Raw genomic sequence first — 24,042 nt, 5'->3', positions numbered from 1 at the left:
GAAGACCTTTGACGACAAAAAAATCTAAAGACTAAATTTATAATAAAGTGAAAGCCAAACACTTTTCCAAACTTCTAAATTGAATGAATTAAGGCAAAACAATATCTACGTTTCTCTCCATGTTGCCACCCAAAGCCTATTTCTAATTTTTCCGCCATCTCGCAAGGCTGTTGACAGCTCCCAGTTCACCAGAAGCTGCTTCCCCTTTGAGCTGGCTTCTGGTGGTGCTGCTACTTTATTCCAAGCCTCTGGAACAGCATCCTGCTTAAGGGGGGTGCAAAGACTGCATTAACAAAATACTGTATGTGGATGTGACCTTGGGTGACTCCAGCGTGAAGGCTGGACATTTAACCGGTAGGGTAAAAATACTCCATCAAGATAATAGATGGGCCACAAAGATTTACTAGGGAGTAACTTCATCGAGCCCTTTTCCGGAAGTCAGCCCAACCCGAGCTGCCACACATCCCATGTAATGTGGTTCCTTGGTTGTGTCTGAAGTGCCCTCTGCAATGTGGATTCTCCAAGAACACTCTTCCTTTGTTATTCTGAAGTCAGATCAAAGCACGATGACCACCACCCCACCTTCTCACCCAACCTCAAGATCTGCTTTATCATAGGTAATTGCCAAATAACTGGCTTCAAACTTTTGGAGTGATAGATGCACTACATCTATCTAGGTGTACGTTGCAGAGAGAGAGACCCGGATGGAGACAGACAGCACTGGCTTGCAGGAAAAGTACAAATTGTACTTTTCGGACAGTCCCAGGTTCAAATCCTTTTTCTCACCTTTGCCAGGTATGTAACCCAAAACCTCAGTTTTTGTTTCTGTAGACGGTAGAGAGTAACATATCCATCCAGGGTTGATAGGACTAGAAATCGTGTGTGATTCTAGGCAACGAGTCTGGCCCACAGTAGGTGACTCAGATCCCCATTCACTGGGCACCATCGACTCCTGGGCCCTTAGCCGCTTATTCATTGGAATGTCTGGGCCACCACTAACTGCTTCCGTCACTCCCTCCTCAGTGGGAACCTCAGATACCCAGGCCCGAACCAATCAAACCCTAGAGAGCTGGTGCCCGTCCCACCATTTCTGGATTCAGATGAAATACATACCACCGGGTGCAGGATCTGGCTTCCGGGGACAGCAGTTGACCAGAAGGGCTGGGTGATCCAAGCTGACTCTCCAGGCATCAGTACCTTAGAGCATCAGCTCAGATCCATGAAGGAAGTGGGAGGGACCTGGCAGGAACGTGGTTGCTCTGTGTGGCCTGTCCAGCGGGGTCTCAACTACTGGAGGAACCATCTTTTTTTTTTCTTAGAGGCCAACTCTGTGACGTATCACCTTTATATGTTTTCCCTCCTTCCCCTGCCTCGATTTCCATATTCCCTCATTGCTGCTGTCCTGGTATTTTATTCCACAGTAAAAATACTAGCATGTGAGCATAGCCTCCTACTCTGTTATCTTTGGAACATCAAGTAAGATCATAGGTGCCAGGTGTCTTCTAGAAAACAGAGCCTGCAGATGGGATCTGGGATGGGATTGCCACCCGTCCGAAAGCAGTAGGGACCCCGTCGCTCTTGGTAAGCAGGGGTGACGAATCCCCACAGCAGCATTGCGGTCACTAAAGCTTTGGTCTCTGGTTGACTAGGCTGAGCAACAGGTGGAAGGCGAGGCTGTGGGCAAGAACGGTGACATTAATAAAGGAAAAGGGAAGTGGCAGGCTTAGGAAGGTGGTTTTCAAAGATGCCAGCCACAGGGAAAACCCGCTGAAAAATCAGGCAACAAGGATGGCAGAGCTGCAAAGGATGTGAAATGTGCAGAACTGACAGTTTTCCTTCTGCAGAGTCAGGACCCTGCTGCTGAAAGTGTGAACCTCTGAAACCTGGGGTGGGGTTACTGGGTACATGAGCCAAGAATCTTGAACCTCACGTTGCCCCGACCCCTCCTAGTTGGCAGAAGCAGGCCCCTGGCCTGAACACTGTAGAACAGCGTCACCTGAGGCAGGTGCTTTGCAAAATGACGTTATTCTAAGATGTGCCCCTACCCTTTTCCTGCCCACCATCGCTTCCACGGTAACCAGACGGGTCTCGGCACAGCCGGGCTGGGAATGACAAAGCCTGATCACGGAAGGACAGCCCACTTCACCGAAGGAAAGGCAAGATGTGGCCGGTGCACCCTGGCAGAAGCTGAGGGCCTCTAGTGGGGGTAGATGAGGGTGTTAGACCAAGCCGGACAGAATACTAGACTGGATCTGGGAACTTCAGGACGTGGGGTGTTTACCTGTGACTTGGGGTTTAATATTCTTGTAAGGATGACTTGGAAGCCAGTTCCGTGATTCCCTGGAATGGTTTCCAGATGTTGGCCTCCAATAAACAAGGTGGAAATCCAGAGCGTCCTGTTCATAGTACTGAGGAAGAAGTCAGAAGAAATATAGGAATATAATGGATATACTATGTAAGTCAGGGCTGTGCTAAGGCTCATTCTTTTTTATAGTTTGCAGGGACTTGCACTTGCCCTCCTGGGAAAAAAAATGAGAGCATCTTGTCCTCAGCCTGTGAGAGCTGGGCATCACGGGACAGCGTGGTGCATCTGAGAGGCACAGTGGATTGCCGGTGTTGGGTCAGTTCAGTTCCTCCACTGCTCCCAGGCTTGCAGCTCCTTTGTGGATAAACTCGGCCACTGCGGCTGTTACATCACCTCCCCGACGCCGCCAGCTGCTGTGGCCACCCCCAGGGCGAGGGCTGTCATGGTGGCAGCCAAAAGCCCTCTGGCACTCAGGGTCCATTGCTCCAGACCCATCAAAGCTTTCATTCCTCCCGTCATCCCTGTGCCCAGATGAAGCGCTGGGGCCCGGGCTGTGGCTGCTTCAGGGGACAGAACCTGGACGTGCTCGGGAGTTCGTGTCCCACAAGCAGATGTTGATTCATAAGAGACAGGATGTAGCCAGCAAGGAGATTCCTCTCCCATCCTCCCCCCAGATGGACTTCCCCACATCTGGTGGTCTGTACAGTCGGTCCAGAGACACCCCACGTGTCTGAACAAGTACCCCTGCTCTCTCATGAAACCATGGCCAGCTCCATAATGCACTACTTTGCACTGACTTTCCTTCCTTCCACGCTTAACTTCCCACAGCCTGGGATTCTACCAATAAAGCCTCAGCTTGTAAGCTTATCTTCAGGATCTGTTTTCTAGGGAACAAGCCTGAAACAGGAGGCAGCTATGGTTACACTCACATAGGCAATGTGAAAATAATAACGACAAAATATGCTGGTGTAATCCAGCCTGGGAAACCTACCAGCCTCGTGTAATTGGGACTGCTCGTAACATGAATCCTTTTGGAATGACTTTACAACACGGGTTGAAAGTTTAAATTGAAAATGTTCTTTCTGGTTATTAAAGTAATATGTGTGCGTTAAAGAAAATTTGGAAAGTAAGGGACAGTTATTAAATTGCCCTGTTATCTCACTCTGTCCAATTACCCCTTTATCGTATTTCCATGTGTATTTATAACACAATCTTGAATCCAGTTGTTTATACCATTTAAAAAACTCCCACTAGCAGTTATTTTATAATCATGTTCTGTGGGGTGGAGTTAAACATCTTTATCTAGCTAATAGTTTTAATGTTTTGATAAATGTTTAAATAATTCAACATAACGAATGTTTATGTACCATCCACCCAGCTTCTAGAAATAATAGCATTTTGCCATATTTGCTTGAGATTTATGTATTTTATAAAATCCTATAGATGGAGTTGAAAACCCCTTTAACGCCTCGCTGATTCTATTTCCCTCCCTCACATCCCAGAGGTAACCACAATTCCAATTTTTCCATTCCTAGGCACAATTTTTATACTATTACTACGTTTTAATAGGACCATAGTAATGTACACCACTGTTGTGTGGGTTTTCAATACTTCAGTGAATGTTATCGTGCTTCTTGCATCATATTACAATTTAATCTTTTTGCCCAGTGTTATATGTATGAGCTTTATGTGTGTTAATATAAATATATCTAATTCATTCATTTCCACTGCGGCATGAATTCCATCAGCTATACCGTGATTGACCTATCCAGTCTCCTATTGGTGGACCTTTACATTCTCGGTTCTTCTGCTATTTCCAAGAATGCTGCCATGAAAGTTTCCACACGATTCTTCTTATACACACACGTCACGGTGTCTCTAAAGGACATTTCCCAAACCGGAATTGCTGGGCAGGGACTGTGCACGTTTTCGACTTTCCTGGGCACTACAGTGGCATCCCACGTGGTGGTGGTACCAGTTTGCACTCCTGCCAGGAGTGGATGAGCTTTCCCTGCTCCAGATCCTTGTCTGTACTTGGCAGAGTTTTTCATTCTTGCCCATCTGATGAGTGTGGAAATGGTAACTCAAGATAGTTTTGACTGGCACAGCTGTAATCCTGAGTGAAGTTTGTCATCCTTTCATATGCTTTTTGGCCATTTACGCTTTTTCTTCTGTGAAGGTCTGCTCATCGCCTGTACCGATGGTTCTCACTCTCTCTCCCTCCTTCCCTCCTCTCTCCTTCTCTCCCTCTGATTTATAAGAGTTTTAAAAAGTAACTTCTTGCTATTAACCCCATATCAATCGTCTGTGCTGCAAACGTGTTCCTCCACTCCGTTTTTGTCCTTTTACTTCATTTTGTCCCTTGTAATCCAGGAAGGTTTTAATCTGAATGTACTTCAATATGTCACGCCCTTCCTCTTATGATTCTTACTTTTATTCTCTTGTTTAGGAAACCATTTCTACTCTGAAGATTTTAAGATGGTCCCTTTTATTTCCTTTTAAAAGTTAATAAGTTTTCCTTTTTCCAGTCTCTCTAGAATATTTTTTGGGGGGCTGGTATATCCTGCGTTATACAAAGTGGTGGTACCAGTTTACACTCCTGCCCTACAAGGTGGTACCAGTTTACATGCCCTGCTTCACATCCTCACCTCTACTTGGCCATGTTTTTAATTATTGCCAATCTGATGAGTGTGGAAACGGGGCGGTGATGGAAAGAGTAAGGCAGTTAAATTGCCCTAATTGCCCAGAAATTCACGCTTTTCGCAGTGACCTGCCACTCCACCTGTTTCAAGTTTACAGATATGTGTGGGTCTGTGTCTGATTCTATATCCTGTTTCATTGGTCTGTTTGTCTATCCCTATGCCATTACCATACTAAGTATTATGGCTTCGTAATACCCTTGATGCTTAGAAAGGGCAATCTCCCCATTTTATTCTTCTTATTCTAAGTTGTCTTGACTATTTTTGACTTTCCATTCTTCATCATGAATTTTAGGCACAACTTGTTGAATTCTGTAGAAAACTCTGTTGGGATATTGATTGGAATTAAATTAAATTTATGGGAAAATTTGGAAAGCATTGACTTCTTTTATCCTGTTGAATCTTTTGCACCAGAAGACGGTGTAATCCTTTATTTATCAAGATTTATGTCTTTTATAAGTCCTTCAACAAGGTTGTGATTTCTTTCTCCATAAAAGCCTTACACATATTTTGTTAAATACATTCCCTATATATATTTTATAATTTTTGGACTACCATTTTTTCTGTTAGGTTTTGCTAGCTATTACTGGGAACTCTATTGATTTTTATATGCTAGTATTCTATCTAGAAACTTCTGTGAACCCAACTGAAGGACATTTCCATCCTGAATGTTTTGCCTTGCTTTTCTTAGGATTAGGTGTTTTTTATGGTTTTGGAATTTTGATGTGCAAGATCACTTTGAGTGGAGGTTTTTGTTTTCTATTTTCTTCTCCTGCTTATTGAATTAATGGTTTTGCACGTGCTTCCATCCATCGTGTAGACCAACAAAACAGAACCAGGTCTGATATTGTTGGGGAGGGCAGCATTCCTGGCCCATGGCGATTCTGCCATGCTATTGTGTATCCAGCCATTAAGCTAATCAATGGTCAACTTATTTCATTTTCCAGTGGTTAAGCTTTGTCCTCATCCTCCAGCTTTCCAAGCCCATTACACCAGGGTCAGCCTTTCCTTGCCGTTGAAGAAAATCCGCCTTAGCCTTGCTCCAAGCCCTGAGCCCAGCTCCCGCGCCATCCCTCATGGACCAGCTCTTGCCCCATCCCTCATGGACCACTTTCGCCACAAGGACAGAGCTTCCAGTTACACCTGTTTGGGCCCTGCTGCAGAGCCCAGCAAGCCTTTGCTGCAGCCCTACTTACCACTTTTTGTTTCTCTACCTTTCTGGTCAGTGGAGATCTTCACCTTATTTTTGAGTTCATCCACGATTTTCTAATTTATCTGTCCTTGTTCTGTGTTTCGAAGAGAGGATGTGTGTCTAAGTTTAAACTCACAGAGCTATCTTGACTAAAAGTCTCTCCAAAATTACCTTTCAAAAAAATTCTTCCAAGCAGCAGGTGGTATTAGAGCATGTTTGGAGACTGAAAATAATTTTTGCATTATTCAGACTATTTAGAAATGAGATCTTTAGCCCATATGAAAATTCATATTCACAGGGGGTTCATTTAAGTTACAATTCCCAAAACGCTCAGCTAGTTGACATTTCTAAATGTCTCTTCTGCATAGTTTAACTCTTAGTAAAACCTCATTTTTCTACAAATGGTTTGAAAAAACTGCTTTGCATTTTATCCCCTGTGACTTTTTGTCATAAATTCCTGTAGCTGAGAGGCGTGAAGTTGGAGTGTTGTTACATGTGAGAGTGGTCTGTTCAGTTCTAGATCACACACTAATAATGCTTATGCCTGCCATAATTTGAGCAAAGTGATCCATTCTCTGCCCACTGTTGGCATGAATGATTAAGTATGGACACTGTGTAAATACAGATGTTGGTGCTACATGCTACCTATCAACTGACCGACCTGAAACCGGGTATCCTTCATATATAAATGAGCTGATTCATGCTGTCCCAATAATTCATGTGAATGAACAGAAATGGAAATATTTTATGAGATGCTTAAGCATATATGAAGATAGTCATGAGAATTTTAAGAGAACATGAATTCATATAACAAAAATATTTCATACTTACTAAGTGGATATATTGTGCTAAGCCCATTAGGAAAAAGAACAGCCTTGTGTTTGCTGCTCTTAAGAGGGCAGAAGCCACCTAGAAGGGGGGTTGATCAAGCCTGGAAATCCCTGTCAAGGAAAACAGGAGCTGATGTGGGTACAATGGCGGGTCAGGCTGAAACTAAGGAGACAAGGGATGTTTATACTTCTTCCCAGATTCCCGTGCAAGGTCCCAGCCTTTGTTACTGGCTGTAAAGTGGGATTGAAAACTCAAATGCCTGCAGGGGTCAGCAGGACACATAGATGAGTGCAGGGAGCTGGTGGGCACCTGGGAACCAGAGAGGACACACCTGCCCTCTTAGCCGCCGTCAGGAAGGCTCTGGGCCAGTTGCCGCTTTATCTTCTCATTTTCCCAGGGGAACCAGAAATCTCAAATTGTTCAAGACTGGAATGAAATTCAAACATTTTAAGGATGATGGTGCACCATAAATCCTAGCCTTCTAGGCCTTCTGAACTCTGACCTCTGTAATCTCGACACACTGAGGTCACTGAGTTTGAGTTCCTTCTTTGGGGGCAAGGAGGGGACCAACCTTTCCATTTTACCTGGGATGGAGGGATGCCTGGGGGGCACTTGCAAATGCTAAAACCAGGCCAGTCCTGGGTGAACTGGGACCACTGGTTCCTGGTAGTCAATCTGGACATGACTCCAAACAGGAAGTCCAGGTGACCACAGGGATCTCCTCTTTTGTCTCCTACTTCTGAAAATTATTGTTTCCTAGGTGTTATCCTCTAATTGCTTCCAGTGGGAGGCTGAGTCTACTCCCCACTGACTGTAGGTAGAAGTTAATATTCTTTATCATTATGAGTCTAATTTTTTCTCCTACAAATAAGGATGTGGAACTAAATCTCAAATTGATGTGAAGATTAAGAGCTTATATGTATAAATGTTTGAAAATAATAAAATGTTTAAATTTTTATTTACCAAGATACTACATTCATTTTCATACTTACAACATTACTTATACATATATGTATAGATATTAAGCCTCAATAAATTCAAGAAGAATTAAAGATTGGAATGCTAAGGTAATGAATGTGCACCAAAATAGGAGAATATTTTCATGAAAGGTAGTCTTTATATAACACCAAAGGAGAATAAAATAACAAGTGTGACTTTGAGAGACACAGTAAACAAAGTTTAGAAAATTGTTTGTACTTTTATGACAGAAGATCACTATTATTAGTAATCAAAGAGTTCTCAAAAAAATAAATGAAAAATATGGACTCCCAAGAGAAGAAAAATTGGAGAACATTGTGGCCAACATGGCTTGGAGAAAACTAACTTTATATGGTAGTTTGGAGCTGTCCCAACCCGCTCTTGTAACTAGATTTGTCATTCACACTAATTAATGAATGTGTTACGGGCTATTGCTGGGTTTTCCCCCCCTCTTTCCTTATGCAGATCTGATCATCACATCCCAAGGGTCTTTTCTCAAAACGAACAAATAATCATCCCCTCTGGGGCGATCTTGCCACCAGAAAACCACCGACTAAAGCATGTGCTTTTGCATCTCTCAAAAGGACCTGTCCTATGAAAGGACCACTTGCTTTTCCACAGTTGTTTCTCATCAGATGCTAAATGGCATACAACATGGAACACGTTTAGATGACGTTCTAAAGGACAGCAAGATTACAAATAGAAATACCCAGGGCCAGCACGTTTGGTTACTGAGTTAACACTACACCACAATCCGGGGGACTGGGGGCAAACTTGAGACCGTTGTCTCTGGTGGCTGAGGAGAAGAGAGGAAAGATTCTCTCCCATCTCTTCTGGCCAAAAAACTCCTGGAATTCCTAAAGCAAGAAATAATTTGATCTGATCTTTCCTTTTGCATCCTTCCACCCTCTCTTTTTTAATGCTTGCCAAGCTTTTGAGCATGTCCCTCCCAGCTTTAGTCAATAACTGCTCAGTGTCTACAATGTGGTCCCTCCAGGCTGGCTGCTGAGGGTGGGACCCAGCTGTGTGATCCTGGGCTAGTCATTCAACTTAGGCCTCGGTTGTTCCTTCTGTGAAATGGGAATGAGGACTAACCTGGTGGAATTGGGACCCTGTGATGGAGCATTTTGTGAGCTATGGAAAGAGTCAGCGACACCAAGAACCAGTTCTCGAAGGGCTTCTTGTGTGGTCGAAGAGACGATGCCAACAGGTGGATGAAACGATGCTGACTGGTGGATAAAGGGAAAACAGGATGTGGCCAGTTGACAAGGAATAATGGTACCAATGACTCCAAAATGAATGACTCACTCAGAATGGCTTAGCTGTCTCTTCGGACCTAGCAAAGTACTTGTGTATGAAATTAAGATCTTTAGAGTGTGTGTATTAGTGTGTGTTAAGGATTAACAAGCTCCCTGTATATCTTTTAAAAATAGAAATACAATTGTCATCTTTTCAGACAACAAATAATTGTCATAATTTTGTAATCCCAAGAGTAAATCACACTGTGGCAATTTGTTTCATGTTTTTTCAGATTTTTAAAATGCAAACATCAATATAAATTACATATGTGCATATATATTTCTTACATATCATCTGACAACCTTTTTATACATAATAATATCTCAACAAAGTAAAAATCTACCTTTTCCTTTTTAACAGTTGCACAGTGTTTTCCTACAGAGCTATACTGCCATTTATTTAAGCAATCCTCCAAGAGAGATACTTAGGTTGTTTCTAATTCTCTGGATTGTAAACAATGATTCAGTGAACATCTTTACACATACTTTCTACACATACACGTTTATTATTTTAACATTCCAGTTTTTAATTCTTCTCGAATTTATTTTGGCTTAAAGTCTATAGGTATAATAAAGCCATGATGTATAAGTATGAAAATATATGTAATATTTTGTCCTTTATGTTCTATTATTTTTCTATTTCCTTAGGACAAACTTCTAGGTAAAATCATTAAATCCAAAGATTTGCATATTCACAGTCTTAATGCTTTCCTACAGGTTGTCCCAACTGATATTCTGATCAAACTGTACAAAAGTGTCGTTCTTTTTATACATTCTCATTTGCAATGGTTAGAGTCTCCCTTTAACTTTTGTCAATTGGTAGGAGAAGAGAAATCGTGACTCCTAATTCTCTATTTGCATTCTTTGAATAGTAAAAATATTTCAGTTTTTCATACATTTATTGGCTATTTATGTTTCTTCTTTTCGGAATCGCCTGGATTCCATTTCCAGAGACGTGGAACAAAGGTGTGTACTGATAAAATACCTAAACTTGACCGCGTATTTACCTGTACCAGGTGGTACCCCCTCGGGTCTTTGATCGTTTCCTCCCTTTCGGAATTTGAATAGGTGCTCAATTAATATTTATTGAATAAATAAATGAGCCAAAATCTTTACATGAATCATCTTCCTGAATCATCACAACGATTGCCTGAGGTGGGAACCGTTTTCCCCCATTTACAGCCGAAGAAAATGAGGTTTAGGAGATGAACTTGACCATGATCAGAAAGATTGTGTCAGGATATAGAACTCGAGTCTCCCAAGTCCAGAATGCTGTTACTCCTCCAGGAGTCATGAGTCAGAGGAACAGGAGCTCATGTTAGAATCAGTAAACAGACCCTTTTGTAGAGAGATGTTTTCACCCCGTTTTCAGGGTGATCAAACTGTGTTGTGAGGCAGATAGTGAATTTAATACAACCTGGCCTATTTCTAGCCTAAAATATCAGCCACATCAACCAGTGCTCTTAAGATCAGCATAAAAAGCAGCTTAAGTTATTCTAGCAGTAGAGTCCTTTGCAGCAAGGATAGGTGAGAAGGAAGAAGGTTCTGTGAATGAACATTTGTGGAGCAGACATCTGTGCTAGGTGCCCGGTATTTATTACGTCATCCAGTCCTGACAACAACTATATGAAACGTGCCACCTGGGCTACGCTTCCCTCCCCCGTGTTCACCGAGAGCCCTGGGCTTAGCTTTATCCACAGTATATCAAATTCTGGCTCCCGATCCGTCTTCCTCACCACACTGGGAATTTCTTGAAGGTGGGCACTGTGTCTTCTTCCTTGTCTAAAGAATCTCCACATTCTAGCCTGTTGCGTGGCCCCTCTAAGGCTTTAAAAATGTAAATTAATCACTTGTTGTGTATTGTCCAATTTGGCAAAAGGACTTCAGCTCACCTTGAGGGCTTTAAAGTTTAGAGAAATTAGATAATCATGTATATGAAAGAGTTGGAAAATAACCCAAGATATTTTGTTCTGCAACGCTTGATTTTGTGGTATACAAGCTTTAAGAAGCAAAGACTTAAAAGGATGGAAGGATCGTCGTGGGTGGAGATTAATCCTGGAAAGACTTATCTCTTTATTCATTTATTCAGTATATTACAAAGGCTTGTACTATATCGTGAACTCTTTTGCGTCTAAACATTAACATGATCCTCAACCTCAAGGCACATACATTTTAATGGAAAAATCAGATATAAGACGATCTGAGGCTAAAACATAGTCTTCTAATAGTCTGGTATAATTTTAATAAAAACATAGGGTGCCATTTTCACTTTACAAAGGCCAATTCTGATCATTTGTTTTTTAAAAAATAATTTTTAATACCACTTGCATCAACCTTCGGCATAATTGAACATGCTTAAGTTTTCCAAGTCTGTTTGAATTCACACGTCTTACAGATGGCAACTCAATCCTCTGGCTCACGCTAAGATATTAGGACCCAGGGTTCAAACAAGTACAATGACATCATCATCATCAATGACATCATTATCATCGTCATCATCGACATCATCAGTGACATCATGGGAACATCTATCGAGCACTTACTATGTGCCAGGCTCTGTGCTGATTTCTTGTTGGCTGAAGGATGACGGATGCTCAGCACCAGCGCACTGAGATACAAATATAAACAGTTTATGGGGCAGGGGTGACTTACAAGCAAAGAGGAATTAGAGCTCACACCATCTCCTGATGTCTTGACCTATGTTTCAGAGCAGGCATAAATTGGCTACGTACTCTGGTCACTATTTAAGGAGGGAAGGACGTCCTGCCCTGAGTACGGTCCACATACTTATAGTTCTGGGCCCACAGAGCTATGTGACGACTATGTGACTGTGTGACTGTGGAAGCCTCCCGGGTTGGGGGACCCTCTGGAGATGAACAGTTGAATCATCTCTTCCTTTGCTAACTCAGCCCCCTAGAGCCAGCTCTCTGCCTAATGACCCAAGTAAGCCTCCGGGCCATCCAGATTCGCTGTCTCACCCCAGTGGATTGTAGGGATTATCTCATCTCATCCCCCGACAGCCTTATGAGGCATTCTCTATTATTATTTCCATTTTACAGATGAGAAAACTGAGACTTAGAGAAATTAAGCTAGTTTACGGTCATCAACCAGTAACGGACAGGTCAGGGACTCAAGTCCAGCTCTCAGTGATACATTGGCATATAGATTCAATCTAATTGATGGCTTCTACATTTGTATATATTTATAATTTTTATTATATCCTACATATTGTACAGCACCTAGGCAAAGTGTTGAACTCAGGAAAGTTACTCCATAACAACACTAACGGGCATGAAAAATAAAGTTAACTAAAGCTTATTGTTTAACAAAAAAAAATCTGTGTTCTCTGGTTTGACGAACTGAGAGCTTAAACAAGCCTGAAAAAATCCTTAAAGGATCCAACCAGCCAGCAGCTCACAATATCGCAGAAAAGAGTATTTTCAGCATCCAACTTCGAGTAGACCTTCAATACACATTTGCTGACTGGATGGAATCAAACAAACAGACTTTCGTGATTGATACAACATGGGAACTAATTGCAAAACCTATTTGGGGAACAACTTGATGAAAGAAAGCAAAACTAAATGGGCCAATGTGAAGGCCGTGTGATGGTATTTGAGCATCTTGGTTTCTGGGCTGAAAGGCAGTTGAAGAGAATGTTGTTAAGTGTGGACAATGTGCGAGCAAGGACCAAATAGAATTTCTTTACCAATCATTTTGGAAGCTGTTTATACAGTCGGCATATGAAATGCTGTGGAAATTGTTTTTGCGTCTTTGCAAGAGAGTGACTGCATTCAATCTCCCCAGCAATCTCTGTGCATTTGTAAGGTAGTTGCTACAGAGAGCAAACTTGTAATAACTGCATCGCCTGCATCTCTTATTTCAGCATTAAAATAATATATTTAAGATGATATTCATGGAAATGGTATCATTGCAAGATGAAATCGAATAGTTAAGCTTCATGGGAGCGGGGAGGAGTGGTGTCAAATGGTAATGCTGAGCTTGGGTTCCTGAGAAAGGAATTTTCCATGGAAATGCAGCCCTCCGAGATTCTTCTGGTGTTTGGGAAGTCAAATTGTCGTATTAAATGGTGCAGAAATGCACAGATTCCAAACAAATAGAGAGAGCAACCATTGGAGGGTGCACAATAATCTGACAATATGGAAATTACAAATTATAATATTTTCCCCTTGAGTAAATGAAATATGCAAAAGAACAACTACATAATACAATAGAGTTTGTGTAATCCCTCGGTAGCTACGGTTAGCAAGCTACTTTATTACAGTTGCATATTTCTCAGTTAATAATTAATGCACAAAATTAAGTTTAAAATAAACTGTAAAACTTTTTTAAAGTTCAGCTTTTACATAAAGTGCCATCAGGAAACATCAGAAGGCTCTGGCAACCCATGGCATAAATCTTTTAAAATATCTGCATTTTTTCTGAACACTCTGCTTTTTTATGGTAATGCTAACTCTTCTTTATATCAGGGAATTTTTCTAATCTGTTTTCAGCCTATTTTTTTTTCTTTTCTCTTTTTTTTTAGTTTTAATTTTATATTGGAGTATAGTTGATTTACAATATTCTGTTAGCTTCAGGTGTACAGCAAAAAGATTCAGTTTACATATACATATATCTATTCTTTTTCATTTTCTTTTCCCATATAGGTTGTTACAGAATACTGAGTAGAGTTCCCTGTGCTACACAGTAGGTCTTTGTTGATTATCTATTTTCTATGGAGTAGTGTGTATATGTTAATTCCAAACTACTAACTTATCCCTCCCCCCAGCCTTTCCCCTTTGGTAACCATAAGTTTGTTTTCTATGTCTGTGAGTCTGTTTCTGTTTCGTAAATAAGTTCATTTGTATGTATTTTTTACATTCCACATGTACGTGATATCATATGGTATTTGTCTTTCTCTGTCTGACTCACTTAGTTTGATAATCTCTAGGTCCATCCAGGTTGCTGTAAATGGCATTGCTTCATTCTTTTTTATGGCTGAGTAATATTCCATTGTATATATATGTACCACATCTTTACCCATTCATCTGTCAATGGACATTTAGGTTGCTTCCATGTCTTGTCAACCTATTATTATACATAGTAATCTTGGTCCTAAAGAAATAGAAAATTTTAATTCTGCCAGAAATATTTTTACAATCTTGATAGAATCTTAATTAATAAGATTGTGTCTCATTGTGCTTTTCTGTGGAATATGATATGGAAATCCGATACTGGTGGGGACGATAATGTTAATTCATTTTAGTCGACAAAACTTTGGGGAGTGTTCTCTACTTTAAGACCTCAGAGCTCAGTATTATGAAGGATGCAGTAAGCACAGCACACAGATTTGCCTTTTAGGAATTTACAGCTCTTTAAAGAATTGTTGGAATCAGAGTTTTTAACATTGGTCTGGTTCTCACTCTCAAAGCAGCATTCACTGCAAGATCCATGTCTTTTTTTTAGAGATATATAGGATGCTTATTGCAGTGTTATACATAATAGCAAAGATTAACAACCAAAATATCCAACAGTGGAGTCCTGGTCAAATGCAGTAGTATATCGGATGATGAAACCTTTTGATAGATAAGCTGTTAAAAAAACATGTTTACAAAGAACATTTAATTGTAAGGGAAAATAAAATGTATTGTGTGGGAGAAAAAGCAGTTCAAAGACTAGCAGGTACAATTTTTAAAAATGCACAGTTAATATGTATGCATATATACATGCATACGTATCTAAATGAGAGAGAAAAAATGATGTGTTATAATGGAAAAAACCAGCAAATGCATGTTGCAAGATCCATGTCTTTAGTCAACTCCTGATTATTTAAAAAGCTTGCTCATCTCATCTTCTAAGGCCTTGCCTTATCAATTTCACTGCTTATAGTGAAAGGACACAAAGAAGGCAAAACTCACATCAATATGGATGTGAGAAATCTGACCAAAGACGGATAGGGAAATGTCTGACTCCTGTGGGGGTTGACCATTTCTTTCTTTCATTCACATGAGTCACCTGGAATTGCCATATTCAATGCAAGGGTGCATGTCCTAGGTTTATACCAGGTCTTTGAAGTGGGCAATCTTTGTTTATTTCTGTCTTGCCACTGCCAATTCCACCTTCACTATAACTGTTTTCTTGAAAGTTTGGGTGAGTCTTAACTTCCCCCTACACGGAGTTGGAAGATTTTGTTTTTCACCTGCTCATTTTCTAACAAAAGTGAGTTGCCTCATATTTACAGAGACAACAGGTCAGCCCAGGGGAAGTTTCTGAAGTGTGTAGACAGGCATGATGCTGAGATGGAAATACTGTACCAGAGGCAACACTTAAAGAACCAGGGCAAGCCAAGTGGCCTTGTCCCCATGGTCAAGCCAGTCTTGAACGCCAGGGGAGGACAAATGTGCTTAGGACAGCAATGATTCTCAAACATTTCCTCTGAAAGTGGTTCTAAGCAACTGTTAACGAAGGTACAGAATCAGCGAGACCCAGATATTATATCAATACTTGGACTTAACCAAGGAGACTTTATGTGCCTTCTGACTGACGCTGAGCTGGTTACCAAGCAAAGAGTAATTGAGAGCAGAATAGTGGAGTTTTATAGGAACTTGGCAAAACTAGAGCAGATTCTGTTGGGATGTCCCATAGATGTCTACTCTCTACTCAATCTTTGTTACGCTTAAAATGCATGAAAACAGGAAACTGCCTTTAAATGGATGCAGGGTATTAGGAAAATGAATGCCCAATTACTAGGAAGGGAAGTCTTTGGTAAAATGTTGGTGGATTGTTCAGAATTAAACTTATGCAAACGGATAAGAGTAAATCGAAATACGGTAAAGCATGCACTTCTAAATGTGCTAAAGAGTGTCATTCAGAAATCATTTATCAGGGACTCATTCTTGAAGTTGAACTCGGTAAACATCCATTACATGATGCTCTCACATTGGACAGTGGGTGAAAAATGAAAGATACTGATTCTCAAAGACTAACATGGTATAATGACAAAGTCAATGAATAAAGCAGAACAATTGATCCAGGTTAAGAGAGCTGAATACGGCTCACTTCGGGGTGTTTGGGAGGCTGCTGGTCAGGGAAGGGGGTTTGGAGTCTTCTGGAGAAGACTCCAGATGGAAGGGCTGGGCTGCTTGGCGCTGACTGCACGGAGGAAGCGTGAGTACAGGTGGGAGGGGCAAGGAAGCCGGCTCACCTGCGGAGCGTCAGCAGGAATATCGACGGAGGGTGACGTATACACTCTCGGAGTAGTTCATACACTGGGTAAGTGCATCGAGGAAGGCCGCACGTGGGTGTATCTAGAGACGCATGTGGATGGAATTGTGGCTGGTGATGGGGACTGATGGATTACAAAAACGTATTCAGTGTGACATGAGGACAATTTGCTACTGCCACCTGGGGTAACCTCTCCTGGCAACCTTGCAGAGGGGACATGATGGGAAGCTTTTAGCAGAATCCCTAAGACAAGGCTTGGACCTATAGATGAGACAGTTTCTATGGTCTCTCTTGGCTCTCAAAATTTCACAGTTTCAAATTTTCTCTAATTAATACCACTTATAGCCAAACATCCAGGATCATTCCTATTGCATCTCTTTTGTTCATTGTACCCTTGTTCGTTGAATTGTTTTCCCCACTAATCTGTAAACTCCCAGAGGCCACAAACCATATGTGCTCTTTCTTCTCTGCATCTCCAACGAGGTATGAGAGTTGCATATGATCCCATTGGTGCTTCACCAGCTCTTGTCCCGTTTGCGGGTTGGTATCAGAGCCCCTAAATGCCTGTGTTATTTTTTTTGAGCATCCACAGAAGAGATGGTACGTCTCCAGTCTTCCACGACCTAATGAGCAAACTCGTACCTGCTGTAGCCCAGAATTACTCAGCCAGAACACGGCTCCAGCATCTTTATTCCCCCAGTTCGAAGTCTTTGATGCAAATTAAATGGAGGGACCCGGTACAGCTCATTTACTTACCCTGCCATTTTAACTGAATGCTCCTTGACTTAATTTTATCCCAATGAGTATAAAGTATCGAGAGACTCTCCCATAAACATGGAGTTGCCTCTGACAGCTTCTGGGAAGGAGCCCCAAGGGGGCAGCTTGGTGATTTACTGTACTAACAGCACCGCAGAACAGCTTTGGCACCAGAAGTTTCTAGGGCTTAATTACTGCCTTTAAAATTTAAGCCAGAGTTAGGCACTGAGCAGTACCCAGCAGAGGAGGAAAAAAAAGGCTTAATTACATAGCAAAAAAAAAGACTTGTAAGATGAAGTTGGTGTTATTCTTTGTCGTAGGTCCTGTGGAGACACCAACCTAAATATTTCATCTCTCTTTCTATGGTTAATATTATCCATTCTTTGTATGGCCTCTATTATCTATACAAAGAGACCTGACCCCTTTGAATCCAACTGAAGTATTCTCCCCAGAGGTATTACAGGACTTTTACCTACTCCTTAAAAAAATCAGGATTTTTCTACTCCTTTCAGACAATCTCTGGCCAAGGACATAAAAATTCCAGTAGTCTCCGAATAATATTCATATACTTTTAATTCTCTGAACCACCCATACCCCTTTCTCTCCCATTTAACTGTTGAAAATATACTATATTTTAAGTACAGTTCAGAGTTCCAAAGACAAAACACAGAAAAAACCGCACAAATAATGCTGGCCTGCTAGCTATTTTAAGAAATAACCATTTGAGAAATACAGATTTTTCTCTAAGGGGAAAGCCTTTCTTCGAAGTGGGAAATCACTTTTCATTAAGAAGGAGTTGGTTAATACCCCCCAAAGTTCTTCATTTAATGGGGAAGGGATGCCTCTCATGTTCGCTCCTGCACTCTGTTGATTGTGCTTTAAGAATTCAGCAGCCGTGAACCTGAGGGCAGTATTCCAAAAACCAGGCACTGATTGCCCGTGTCCTTGGGAGAGGTGGAAAACCTAAGTGAATGGGAGCTGAATTTTAAAGCTGTCTAGGAATTCTGAAATGTATTTTGGGCAACCAGACTAAAGAGATCGGGTCATCTTTGGCATTTGGGAGCTAAGAGCGAGCTCTGTGGAGAGAGAAACTACAGAAGAGGAAGGGGTGCTTCAACCCTTTTTACCTGCTGCACCCCATCTGCTGGGACTCCTAGCTCCTGAGCCATCCTTTGGCACTACTGGAGCTACTTATAATTCCCCAGTTGATGTTGTTGCCACTGCCTTCTCTCTGCCTGGCTATCGGATAAGAGCTCAAACATCACCTCCCCCAGGTAAGATTTCACTGACTTGCCCAGCTGGCCCCAGACACTCCTCCTCTCTCTTTCTTTGGTTCCTCATTTATCTCCCTTGTCACACTGAAATCTCCATTCAGCTTCCTTCCCAAGGAGACTGAATTCTAGAGATCTTGAAAGATGTCTTGATTTCTGTAGCCGCACAGCTTAGCACACACAGCAGGTGCTCAGCAAATATTTACTGACAAACAAAACTGCTAGTCACAGGAGCTCTTTTACTATTGACCTAATTTCAAGGGCCACCATTCTGCAAGTGTAATATCAACTTTCCAGTGTTCCAGAGATATGCCTGTCGGAAAACAGCAAGTCATTTAAAAGTCTGTGTCTAGTGCGTGGATGGATGGTGACCTGAAATAGTCTCTCTTCCCAGAAGATAAAATAAAGAGAAATTGGGTGTGATTAGGAAAGATGCATCCCCACACCTAATTACGTTAGTATGACATGAAACGGATAATAGGGAAGTAATAATGTGGTTGGAAAAGTCTTGGCTAAGGAAGGACCAGCAGTGAGTGGGGCTTTGAAAGAGGAGGAGAAATGCACTGAACAGAACTGATGGGGCTATGTCACCAGCCTCTTCATCGGATTGAATTGTGTGAGTCATGTGGCCCTTGGTGGGCTGGGGTCCTTTATCCCACCAAGTTCTCTGATCCCTCTAGCACACAGTGTCAGTTACATGCTCCAGGATTTACATCAGACTTGCCAGGAGCCACAAGTTGTTCTGTGAGATTGTGAAATAGAAAATTGAATTCCTGAGTATAAATAGCAGCGGATGATATTTGCTTTCTATTGTGTGTGGCTGGGAGGGCTTGAAAAAATAGTTTTTCTAAAGCCTTGGTATCATTTTTGTTGTTAATTCACTTGCGATAGAAAGGCTCGGGGAAATAATTAAGATCACTTACGTATATGTTTCTAGCCAATCAGAAAGCCCTGCAGTGAGGGACTAGGACACAGGCGCAGCCCAGTTGGGACCCTGTCTTGGTACCATCACTACTGGTTGACCTTGGGAATGACACATCACCTCTCTGGACTTTAGTTCTGTCACCTGTAGAATGAAGAGTTTAATCTAGATGATCTCTTCCTAGCTCTAAAATCCTGCAAGATGAAATCTCTTCTTTTTTATTTTTTTGAGTACCACACTGGAGTTTAATTGTATAAGTTTTATACACCAGTATAGCAACATCCGTAAGTGAAAGTCTTTTCATAGAATTACAGCAAATATCTTCATAAGGGCCATACATATAATACATTTAAAGTATTAAAAGGTGCAGTTGAACTCAACAGCAAAATGTAAAAGCTATATCCTGTTAACACGCTTAATCTGAATTAACTTGAATCTTTCTATGATTTACCATTCAAGAAATTAGGATGGAATAAATTCCTTGTCCAAAGCAGTTTATTCATTTATAAAACTATAAGTTAATTAGGATCACTACCTGCTCAATCAGATAGCAGAGGGCCCTTCTTCATAATGTTTATGCTGCCCCAGATATTTATAACGTTGCCTTAAAAAAAAAAAAACACTTTGTAAGGGCAAAGCTGAAAATCACCATTTTCTCTACTAAATAAATGCAATGTATGCAGAGCTTCTGGAAATAATTCAAAGGTTCAAATTCTTAATGTGAAACCAAATAGAGAAAAATTCAGAAGCAGTAAATTTTTTCTACTTTAAGAAAATGATACCTAGGTATGACAGGGGATAATTCAAGTTCATAATCAATAAGTCACTTAAAAGACATTGCATTCATTCATGTATCATTAGGTTAGAAAAGATAAGAGGACATGCTTAAGTCACTGAACTAGCCAAGAATCAACATTTTACTGGTTTATTGTGTCCCAGACTATTACCATTTGAGTTGATACATTAACAAACAATTTAAGTGTTCAATTGTGCTAAACATAAAGCACCTGTGAGCAGTGGAAACCAAAACATTTTAAAGCTAAAAATAAACACGTTTAGACACTACTTCATTTGTTGTCAAAAACAGTGACTACTAATGCCAAATGATTAACTTTAAAATATAGTGCCAGATCCTCTCAAGGAAATGTGAAAATACTACTATCATTGTTATTTTTCAATTTTATAGGAATTATACAGAAGTTAGAAATTTATGACTGTCAATACTATCTTTGGATAGTTATCATATAGTATATAGTTACAGATGGCTTTGTCTAGAAGACTGGAAAAGTGCTCATGGAATAAACACTATACTCTGATTGCCATAAATCAACAAAATGCCAACCGTGTCCTGTGGACATGGTAGAGAAAATGGCAATTTTGAAGAAGGAGCGCTTCTAAAGGCTTTTTCTTGGAGGCAGCCAAGGGTTTTTTTCACATTACTAAAAGACTAAGTAATGGGGTTATGATTACTTTAATTCCTACAACCAAACTTCCACTTAGGTATAGTTCCATGTTCCCACACTATTTTCCTTCTGTCCACCAAGCTGGCTTCGGTACTCCATGGTCCACTGTATCTTTTGGTCTTCCCTCTTTATAGTACAGCAGCCTGGTGGTGATATCCGTTGAGCAGGTAGACCACTAATTCATAAGTGGCCATCTTAATGGCTGTGTTTGGAATCTGTCTCACCAGATGAGTTGTCAGACCACGGTAAAGAGACCCATAGCCTTCTTCTTGAACAAGCAAAGACAGTGTCTGAAAAAAGGATCTAATTTTGTTCCCTCTTCACGCAGTCTTGTTCTTACAACTTCATGTGGATGTGCTGTAGTTATGGCACACATTTTTGAGGTGGCAGCAGCTAGCATCATTCCCACAAAATCTGATGCTTCTTTTACAGACTCTTCTTCATTTTCCATCATAGAAGCAATCTTACATTCCAGGAGTTTTTACTTAATACTTTCATAAAGAACAAAATGGATAACAGTCTCTGATATGCCAGCATATGAAGCAGACACGTCCCTATAAAATCCTCTAAGTCCATCTGTCTGATACACTTTATGACACACTCAAAAGCACCCATTCGCTTTTCCCCACGGCTCCTTGCAGCAAGCTGTCACCGAGTCTTTATCAGCCAAATGGGGTTGGTCGCTGTGATTGCGGTAACAACGAGGTTTTAAGTTAGTCCATATTTCTACAGGAAGTGACCTGCGGGTGGGGAGCATGAGATGACACGATCTCACTCTTTTCTCGGGAGAAATGTACAGTAAATGCCTGCCATGGCAGCTGAAATCGTGTACCTGGGCAGAATCAGGATCAAATAAACCATTCAACTTTTCCGTGCAGTTGGAATAAGCAGCACAGTATATTGCTCTGGGAGGGGCCACCCCCAGTAAATTGCGGCCTAATCCTCTAAACAGAGAACGAGGCACTTCTTTTTCCAAGATCACCTTTAGACAATGGAGAGGTCCAGGAGACACTAGTCGATCGACACTGGCTCTAGCCATGGTGTTCAGCTGAACTTCAGGGATGTAAAGTGACACAGAAGATGACTGCAGCCGTGTTTTCACAGCTTCCAGTGGACATGTCAGAAGAGCTCCCACCGTTCCACCACATCCTCCGGCGGCAAACAGATGCACCCGCGTGTCCTCCGGGCGCTCAGGCGGGACGCGCATCCGGCCGCCGCGACGGCCGCAGCTTCCGCCCCGGCGCAGGGCTGGAGCCGCTCGGCGCCCCCGTGCCGGCGACGGGAACGGACGGCGACGCGGCTGCAGAAGGCGACCCGAGCCGCCCTCCCCGCGGCGCTGCAGCCGCGCCGCCTCCCAGTCTGGCTCGCTTTTCATCACCCGCGCTGGAGGGCAGCGCCGAAGTCTCTTCTTAATAGTGTTTTCGGCACTTTTATAGAGCGTTTGTGTTTTACCCTCTAAGAATCATCTATTATGTATTGCAAACGTGTAGGTGGTTAATAAATAGTAAGTTACCGACTTTTAGCTCTAAGTTTTAGGAAGTGAGGTTTCTGCCCTAGATATACTTGCATGCAATCTGTTTGCTAATGAAATCAAGGAAGGAGGTGGGCATTGAATGAAATATACCACATGTTCATTCTTTGTTCCTTTAAGACGAATTGGGAGATTGGGATTGACATAGATACACTACTGATACTATGTATAAATTTGATAACTACCGTATAGCACAGAGAACTCTACTCAGTGCTCTGTGGTGACCTAAATGGGAAGGAAATCCAAAAAAGAGGGGATATATGTCTACGTATAGCTGATTTCACTTTGCTGTACAGTAGAAACTAACACAACATTGTAAAGCAACTATACTCCAATAAAAATGAAAAAATAAAAAATAAAGACATGAATAGTTCAGCTCACCGAATAAATCTTTACCCTGAGAAAAATCTTTAGTAGGGAATTTTCAGAAAGTGCAGACTCTAGGGCACTGGAACCACTCCCTCTAATTATTTTCAAAACCACTGTAAACAAAATACTCTTGATTTGGAAATGATTCCCATTTCCTGGGGCTTTGTGTTCATGGCAATCAGTTAAAAAGTGAACTATGTAAAGAACACTGCGTTTTTGCTCCATCGTTTATGCATTTGAACATATATGTGACCACAGATTGGAAATCATTGAATGAGTGGGTGCCATCAGTAAAAAGCATAGAAGATTATTTGTCAATATCAAAACGAATGAGCAATGATGAGCAGGGGCTTTTATAGGTGAGCAAATGGATTAAAAAAAAAAAAAAGCTTGTATTTTATTATAAAGTGAATGGATGGGGTGGGGGGAGGGTTAGGATTTCTGACCATCTAATCAGATCTTCAGCCCTAAAACATGAACCCCCGGTCAGACATGAGCCGGTGTCTCTGAGTCCATGTGCAGAACTGAAAAGCTCTCTGCCCCACATCCTGGGCTGCACTGGAGGAATTTTAGTTTAGTGGAAAAAGTGAATGATTGGAAATAGGCTTCTACAAACTTTTATTGTTCTGTAGGTAAACAGAGATAATCGGTCTTCAAAGGTCTTTTTACCAGCCAGGAACTCAATTATAGTGTAGCTATAATTCCAGAAGTCTCTGCCCTGCACCTACATATTATTCTCTGCACAGATCTTTAACTTTAACAGCTATTCATTAGTTCAAGAGACCTTTGCTGTTATATGAATCACCTTTTGGTGGGTACCGAGAAAGGTATTCATTCTACACAGCTGCTACTTTATTGCAACCCTTCCATGCTTCATTTAAATTACACTCTGACCTTTTGAAAATGGGACAGAGATTTCAAAAGTTTATTAGATATTCTCTGAAAAGCTGTTACCTTGTTTTTGCTTCTTGATTTATAAGGTGTTCTTATTCTAAAATGCAGAAACTCACACTTTAAATGTAGATACTCACACTTAAAAAGGAGATTAGCTATAAATAAACACCACACACACAATACCTTCAAGGGAAAGGACTATAAAACCATCTGTGATGGCTTCGTGTGGGCAGGAAAAGCCGAGAGAAGGGACCTGGGGTGGAGGGTTTATTCCATAGGAGGTAGAAGACGGGGCAGCAAGTCAGAGTG

At 41.3% G+C, this 24,042-nt stretch overlaps 1 pseudogene across 1 annotated transcript; it reads right to left on the bottom strand.

The window, feature by feature from the left end:
• Positions 1-9,645: 9,645 nt before the first annotated feature.
• On the bottom strand, positions 9,646-22,467 carry LOC309655442 (solute carrier family 25 member 36-like; annotated as a pseudogene). Its single transcript has 2 exons — positions 21,737-22,467; positions 9,646-21,622 (listed from the first exon to the last, which is right to left on the bottom strand). The product of its transcript is annotated as a solute carrier family 25 member 36-like (transcript).
• Between the last annotated feature and the right edge of the window lie 1,575 nt (positions 22,468-24,042).

Source organism: Balaenoptera physalus (assembly GCF_965194825.1).
Source record: "Balaenoptera physalus genome assembly, chromosome: 2".
NCBI lineage: Eukaryota > Metazoa > Chordata > Mammalia > Artiodactyla > Balaenopteridae > Balaenoptera > Balaenoptera physalus.
The sequence above is the reverse complement of the archived record's forward strand: the minus strand, read 5'-3'. Positions and strand labels throughout refer to the sequence as shown.